The following is an 8,193-nucleotide window of genomic DNA, read 5'->3' on the forward strand; positions in this document are numbered from 1 at the left end:
TAAAATTTTTGAGGGAAATGGAATTAAAAGATAAACTTATTTGGTGTAAATTTTTTTTTCAAATCTCAGCGTATTTTTTTAAAGATTTATTTATTTATTTGAAAGTCAGAGTTACACAGAGAGAAGAGAGGCAGAGAGAGAGAGAGAGAGAGGTCCTCCATCTGATGGTTCACTCCCGAATTGGACACAACAGCTGGAGCTGTGCTGATTTGAAGCCAGGAGCCAGGAGCTTCTTCCAGGTTTCTCATGTGGGTGCAAGGGCCCAAGCACTTAAGCCATCCTCCACTGCTTTCCCAGGCCATAGCAGAGAGCTGGATCGGAAGTGGAGCAGCCGGGTCTTGAACCAGCACCCAAATGGGATGCTGGTGCTGCAGGCCAGGGTATTAACCCGCTGCGCCACAGCGCCGGCCTCCAAGCATAATTTTTTCATCATATACATTTTTCATGGACTTTTGAAGACCCCTCATACGCACGGATTTCAGCATTTTTTACACCAAAATAAACACCTTTTAATTCCATTTCCACACATTCTTGATGTTCCCTTGTGTGAGCCTGGTGTCGATCACTGGGTTCCCTCGGGGGCCCTGGCTCAGGTTGGCTTCTCCAGGAAACAGGGCCAGGGCTTTCCTTGCACCTGGAACCCTTGCGAGTGGCCAATGCACCTGTAGAACATTTACAGGGAACCGCTCTTTGGAACAACGCTTGTCAGGAATCCTGCGGGGTCAAGGAGAGGGAGAAGTTAAATGGCACAAGAATGACAAGAGAAGCTTCTGGATCCAGCCTGATCTTTACACATAGGGCAAGAATGGTCGGCCGTCATCCTCCCGTGTTGCTCACGGGGTGGGGGGCGGCGGCTGCCTTTGGGGAGAGAGGAAGTCAGCTGTGAGTTCAGCAGCCCAGGTCACCAGCACCTTTGGAAATTGGTGCTCTGGTGGTGAGGCCCATGGCACCTGCAGGCATATTTAACAGGCAAATGCCACGTATCGGAGTGTACAACGTATTCAGTTGTACTCAGCTTTGTGCAGTTGTTTTCAAGCAAATTGTACTGACTGCTTTCTGCAATATATGAGGATTTTTAGTGTGATTCTTCCTTTCCACGTTTTCGGTATCTTGGCCGCCCTCTGCTGTTTTCTGTATTATTATAGATCTTTTATTTTTTTAAAGATTTATTTATTTACTTGAAAGTCAGAGCTACACAGAGAAGGAGAGGCAGAGGGAGAGAGAGAGAGAGGTCTTGCAGCTGCTGGTTTACTCCCCAATTGGCTGCAATGACCGAAGCTGTGCCGATCTGAAGCCAGGAGCCAGGAACTTCTTCCGAGTCTCCCACAGGGGTGCAGGGGCCCAAGGACTTGGCCATCTTCTACTGCTTTCCCAGGCCATAGCAGAGAGCTGGATCGGAAGTGGAGCAGCTGGGACTTGAACCGGCGCCCATATGGGATGCTGGGAATCCAGACAGTGGCTTTACCTGCCATGCCACAGTGCCAGCCCCTTATTATAGATCTTGAGGTATAAAAATGATTTCTTTGTGTCTGATCTGTTTTATTTTTAAGATGTATTTTATTTATTTGAAAGGCAGTTACACAGAGAGAGGAGGAGACAGACAGAGAGAGATCTTCCATCCACTGGTTCAATCCCCAAATGGCTGCAACTGTCAGGGCTGGGCCAGGCCAAAGCCAGGAGCTAAGAGCTTCATCCAGGTCTCTCGTGGGTGCAGGGCCCAAGCACTTGGGCCATCTTCCGCTGCTCTCCCGGGTACATTAGCAAGGAGCTGGATCGGAAGTAGAGCAGCTGGGACACGAACCAGCACCCATATGGGATGCCGGGGTTGCAGGCAGTGGCTTTCTTGTTACACCACAGCCCCGGCTCGGCCCCAGGGATTTCTTTAAATTCTGCATGTGGTGCAGAGGCTGCGTTGCCACTTGGGACACCCTCATATCACATCCCATGTGGACTATCTGGTTCAAGAGCTGTTGCTCCACTTCTAATCCAGCTTCCTGTTAGTGAACACTGTGCAAGGGAGCAGGTGCTTGAGTCCTTGCTACCCACATTGAAAAGCCAGGTGGACTTCCTGGCTTCAGCCTGGCCATCTGGGGAGTAAACTTGCAGATGGAGGAAGATTCTGCCCCTCCTCTAGCTCTGCCTTTCAAATAAAAATGAAAATAAATTAGTTTTTTTCTTTTCCTGAGGCCGGCGTTGTGGTGTAGTAGGTAAAGCCACTGCCTGCAATGCTGGCATCCCATATGGGCACCGGTTTGTGTCTTGGCTGTTCCACTTCCAATCCAGCTCCCTGCTAATATGCCTGGGAAAGGCAGTGGAAGTGTTTGGGTCCCTGTCACCCATGTAGGAGACCTGGATGAAGCTCTTTGCTCCTGGCTTTAGCCTGGCTCAGCCCTGGCCATTGTGGCCATCTGGAAAGTGAACCAACAGATGGGAGATCTCTTTCTCTCCCTCTCTCTTTCCCCCCATCTCTCTCTCCCTCTCTCTCTCTCTCCCCGTCTCTCTCTCTCTCCCCGTCTCTCTCCCTCTCCCTCTCTATAACTTTCAACTAAATAAATCCTTAAGCCAGGAACTCTAACCGGGTCTCCCACATGGATGGCAGAGGCCCAAGTACTTAGACCATCCTCTGCTGCTTTCCCAGGTGCATTAGCAGGGAGCTGGATTGGAAGTGGAAGGGCCAGGACTTTAACTGACACCCATATGGGGTGCTGGCATCACGTGTGGCAGCTTAACTATAATGCCAGGCTCTGTTCATTTCTTATGTTTGATTTATTCTTTATATTTTTTAGTGATATAAAAAATTTATACCCTATACAAATCAATTACTATATAATTTTTAAAAAGGTTTATTTATTTGAAAAGTAGAGATACAGAGAAAAGAGGAGAGAGAAAGAGGGAGAGAGAGAGATCAGTCTTCCATCTGCTGGTTCACTCCCCAAATGGCTGCAGTGGCGGAAGCCAGGAGACAGGAGCTTCTTCCGGGTATCTCATGTGGGTGCAGGGGCCCAAGCACTCGGGCCGTTTTCCACTGCTTCCCCAGGCCATAGCAGGAAGCTGGGTCAGAAGAGGAACAGCCGGGATTCGAACCGGCATCCATATGCACATGGAGGCTTAACCTTCTATGCCACAGCACTGGCCCCAGTTACATAATCTCTAAAAGATTTATTTATTTGAAAGGCAGAGAGAGAGAGACAACAGATGATGGCTCAGTGCTTGGGTCCCTGCCACCCGTGTGGGAGACCCAGAGTGAGTTTCAGGCTCCTGGCTTTGGCCTGTCCTAGCCTTGGCTGTTGCAGGCATTATGGGAGTGAGCCAGCAGATAGAAGGTCTCTCTCTCTCTCTGTCTCTCAAATAAATAAATATTAGAGTCTAAATATCAGAGTGCCTGGGTTCAAGTCTCAGATCCACTTCTGATTCTGTGTGCCCTGAGAGGCAGCAGGTGCTGGCTCAAGTGCTTGGGCCCCTGTCACCCACGCAGGAGTCCTGGATTGAGTTCCTGCCTCCTGGCTTTGGCCTGGCCTAACAGCAACCACTCTGGACATTTGGGGAGTGAACCAGTGGATGGAAGTTCTTGCTGCTTGTCTGTCTCCATCTCTGCCTTTCAAATAAATAACAAAAAACAAACAAACAAAATACAGGAGATCAGTTGACTGATGTTGTCCCGAAGGTTTGCACAGGAATGGAAAGCAGGGATCCTAAGGCTGCTGATGGAACACTGGCCAGGGCTCTTCCTAGCTGAGCCACACAGGCACACTCCCTCATCGCCTGGTGTGCTTCCCAAGCTGTACCATGACAGGGGAGAGAGGTGACGTGTGTATAACACACGATACATTATAGGTGTTCAATGGAGAACAGCGCTTAGTGACAGCGATTCCAGGGAGCCCAGGTGACATGATGCTGTCTCTTGGCTGTGCCAGAAGCCACGTAACAATAGCCATGAGACTTAGCTCTAACTCTCTGAGCTGAGCAACATCGACTTATCTGGTATTCTGCTTGCAGGAGAGGTCTTCCAGGCCAGCTCTCTGCTATGGCCAGGGAGTGCAGTGGAGGATGGCCCAGGTGCTTGGGCCCTGCACCCCATGGGAGACCAGGAAAAGCACCTGGATCCTGGCTCTTGCCATCGGATCAGCGCGGTGCGCCGGCTGCAGCGGTGGCCATTGGAGGGTGAACCAACGGCAAAGGAAGACCTTTCTCTCTGTCTCTCTCACTGTCCACTCTGCCTGTCAAAAAAAAAAAAAAAAAAAAAAAAGGTTTGTAGAAAATGCATATTATGAAAACCACGTTATGAGTTTCTGAATTTTTTGCATCAAAATAAACTTATTTTTGAATTTCATTTTCCAGGAACTTTTGCAGTGCTGGGAGGAGGACTGGCCTTTAACAACTGAGACACGGGTTTGACTCTCCTTTCCTGGGCGTGGGCAGGTGCAGCGAGGGGAGAAAAATGAGTAAACCAGAGGATGCCATTGCAAGCAAGGCTACCAGTTTTAATTTATTGGTTCTCATTTTACTGGAAAGGCAGAGAGGAAAGAGAGAGAGAGGGAGAGAGAGACAGACAGACAGCTAGGGCTGAGTCCTGGAACTCAATCTGTGTCTCCCATGTGTGTGGCAGGAAGCCAAGCCCTTGAGCTGTCATTTGCTGTCTGAGTGTGGCCTTCTTTCAGTATAGAAATAGCGACAGTCCGAGCTGCAAAGTGAGAGGACTTTATTAGATGAGTGAGAGAACAAGGCAAAGTGGGGGAACCCCACAGCAGAGCTCCCTGGTAGTAAGACATGGAGAGGGGGCCGGCACCATGGCTCACTAGGCTAATCCTCCGCCTGTGGCACTGGCACCTCGGGTTCTAGTTCCGGTCAGGGTGCGGGATTTTGTCCTGGTTGCTCCTCTTCCTGTCCAGCTCTCTGCTGTGGAGGATGGCCCAAGTGCTTGGGCCCTGCACCCACATGGGAGACCAGGAGGAAGCACCTGGCTCCTGGTTTCAGATCAGCGCAGTGCGTCGGCTGTGGCAGTCATTTGGGGGGAACCAACGGAAGGAAGACCTTTCTCTCTGTCTCTCTCTCTCTCACTAACTCTACTTGTCAAAAAAAAAAAAAAAAAAAAAAAAAAAAAAGACATGGAGAGGGGACCCCAGAGCCCTGTGTCCATCGGGGAAGTGGGACCTTCGGTCTCTAATAGGTCATCTAACTTCCCTTTGTCCATGTCGCCTGGTATGGCAGCCCGGACATGGGGTATGGGGCGGGTGCTGATCGTGCTGGGGTCTGTGCAGGAGCTGGGATCGAAACCCTTAGGTTTTCTTTCAACGGGCATTATGGGCAAAAGACAGGAAGTCAGGAGAAACTTCTTCTACCCTGAAACTCTGGAATGAGCAGCTGAGTTTGGGCTCCAGGTCTCTTGCTCAAGCAGCTGGGTCCCAGGGTGGCCACAGGTGCACCCTGGCTCCAGCCGTTCGGCACTGCTGGGTTTCTGCTGTGCCTGCTGGTGATTCCCGGATGATACCATTTCCTACCCGGCCCTGGAGGGCATCCTGCACTTATCTCTGCATGACCTCAACTTCCCCCCCTTTTAGTCTTTCAATCCCTTTGTACTAACTGCTTTCAATTTTTTAAAATATTTATGTGAAAGAAAGAGAGGGAGAGAGAAAAGAGATCTTCTGCCCACTGATTCACTGCCCAAGTGGCCACAATAGGCCACAATGGGCCAGGCTGAAGTCAGAAACCAGGAACTCAATTCAGGTTTTCCATGTGGGTGGCAGGGACCCAAGTACTTGCGCCATCACCTGCTGCCTAACAGGATGCGCATTAGCAGGACGCTGGAATTGGAAGCAGAGCCAGGACTCGAACCCTGGCACTCTGACCTGGGAAGTGGGCACCCCCAGCAGTCTTAACTGCTCTGCCAAACGCCCACCCCGACACGTGCACTAACCAGTGGTTTTGTCTTCCTGACTGAACAAGCACCAATACTTACCCTGGTCTTGCCTCGAGCAGCAGCCACACCCACTGGCTGCTAGAGGCTAGCTCCGCTGGAACCTCTGTGAAGGCGGCCACAATAGGAAAGGAGAAAACTGGGTGTCAGCCCAAGGAGAGGAAGGCCAGGTCCCTTGTGGGCATGGTAAGACTTCCACCTGCCATTTGTGTTAATTAGATTTGTATTCCTACAAAGAAAAATCAGGACTTTCTACAGAGATAAGGGTGATTTAGCTCTTTTGGAAAAGGCCAAGGTGGTTGGCTGGGCATCTGGTGAGGAGGACAGATGACAGTGGTGGTGAGCAGGGACGCAGACACTCCCCCAGGGACCCAAGGCCTTCCCACGAGGCCCACCTCCTAAACACCACCCTTGCATTGAGTTTCCACCCTCTTGGTACCAATAATGTATGATTTGAGGATTTAAACATCTGCAGGAGGTTGCAGGCCAAATCATATTCAAACTATAGCATTCCTTCTAGAAACTCATGCCTTCCTCACACACAGCATATCTGCACAATCATCCCATCCCTAACAATTTCCAAGTCTTTTTTTTTTTTTTTTTTTTTGATAGGTAGAGTTATAGACAGTGAGAGAAACAGAGAGAAAGGTCTTCCTTCTGTTGGTTCACTCCCCAAATGGCTGCTGCGGCCGGTGCACCGCGCTGATCTGAAGCCAGGAGTCAGGTGCTTCTCCTGGTCTCCCATGGGGTGCAGGGCCCAAGCACTTGGGCCATCCTCCACTGCCTTCCCGGGCCACAGGAGAGAGCTGGACTGGAAGAGGAGCAATCAGGACTAGAACCCGGTGCCCATATGGGATGCCGGCGCCACAGGTGGAGGATTAGCCAAGTGAGCCACGGCGCCAGCCCCTACAATTTCCAAGTCTTAACTTAGCCCAGCGTTCATTGGAAAACCCAGAGTCTTGTCTGAGCCTCAAGGCCAACTTCAGCTGTTACCTGTAAAAACCCAAGTCACATACTTCCAAGACACAAAGGCAGTGTTATGGGACTCAGCCAGCCTAAAATTAACATTCTGGGGTTCTTGTCATTTATGTAGATAAGAATTCTGAATACCGGCTCACATGAAGCACGTAACATGGTAAGGTTTGAGATTTATTTAGAGAGTGAGAGAAATCCACAGGGACGTGAGGGTTTTTTTAAGGGAGAGTGGGTCATACCATGGGAAGCTCCATACTGAAATCTCAGGGGCAGGCCAGGGGCACGTGCGGAAGCCTGCAGGCCAGAGGTGCATGGGGAGAAGGACCAGGAGCGGCAGCAAAGAAAACAGGCAGGCGGGCTCAGCACGCTCCAGACCTCCTAGTCACTTCCAAAGGGGCGTGGCTACATACTCTGATTGACAGTTGGGTGGCTATAGGTGAGCTCACGCTGGGAGCTAATGAGCCTAATATTATCTCCCTGACAGGCTGCCATATCAGCAGGAGGGGCACAAGGTATATATTACCATTCCTAAAGCGGGTAACAGGTGGGTAGAAAGAATCAGCAACCTCTTGTTAAAAAAATAGAAAGACTGGGGCCGGTGTTGGGGCGCAGCGGGTTAAGCTGCCTGCCTGAGACACCAGCCTCCCATAACGGAGCACCAGCTCCAATCCAGCTTGCTGCTGATGTTCCCCGGGGAAACAGCAGAAGATGGCCTGAGTGCTTGGGCCCATTGTTGGTAAAATAGTACCGTCTTCCTAAGCCCAGCCTGGCTTACTAGAAGCCAGGTGACCAAATGGCCCAATCACAAGCGTCAGCTCCACCCCCACCCTAACGGGCTTTGCTGCTCCCACTTCCTTACCTCTAAAGCTCTAGAAGGCCTCTTCTCCCAGGACAGGCTGTTGCTCTCCTGTGCGTGGAGCGGCAGCATGTCCCCCACCTGATAATAAACCTTCTCCCTTTCTCCAGTGTTTGGTGTGTTTTGTGGTGACCTTTCACCCCTGCCACCCATGTGGGAGCCTAGGATGGAGTTCCTGCTCCTGTCCAGCCCTGGCTTTTATGACTTAAGTGGATGCTCTGATATGGGAAAACCCGGATCTGCAAACCAAGGTCACACGGATGACTCCGAGGCTGGCCGCGGGCTTGAGCTGCACCTGGGCCTGTTCAAACCACCGAGGCAGCTGCAGAATCTGGCTGATCCACAGGGAAAGGAATCCCAAGGTGATCCTGGGTGACCTGGAAACTGCCCCAGGCTTTGATGAAGGAATTCAGCCTGGGGCCTGCAGATGAGAGGGGTGGCCTTGAGG

The 8,193-nt window shown here is 50.9% G+C and overlaps 1 long non-coding RNA gene across 1 annotated transcript; it reads right to left on the bottom strand.

Moving 5' to 3' along the window:
* Nucleotides 1-484: 484 nt before the first annotated feature.
* On the bottom strand, nt 485-7,878 carry LOC149126681 (uncharacterized). Its single transcript, XR_016234643.1, has 2 exons — nt 7,749-7,878; nt 485-714 (listed from the first exon to the last, which is right to left on the bottom strand). It is a non-coding gene; the product is annotated as an uncharacterized LOC149126681 (long non-coding RNA).
* Nucleotides 7,879-8,193: the final 315 nt, after the last annotated feature.

This window comes from Oryctolagus cuniculus, chromosome 5 (assembly GCF_051225735.1).
Source record: "Oryctolagus cuniculus isolate XC-2025 breed Fujian yellow rabbit chromosome 5, ASM5122573v1, whole genome shotgun sequence".
NCBI classification, from domain to species: Eukaryota; Metazoa; Chordata; class Mammalia; order Lagomorpha; family Leporidae; genus Oryctolagus; species Oryctolagus cuniculus.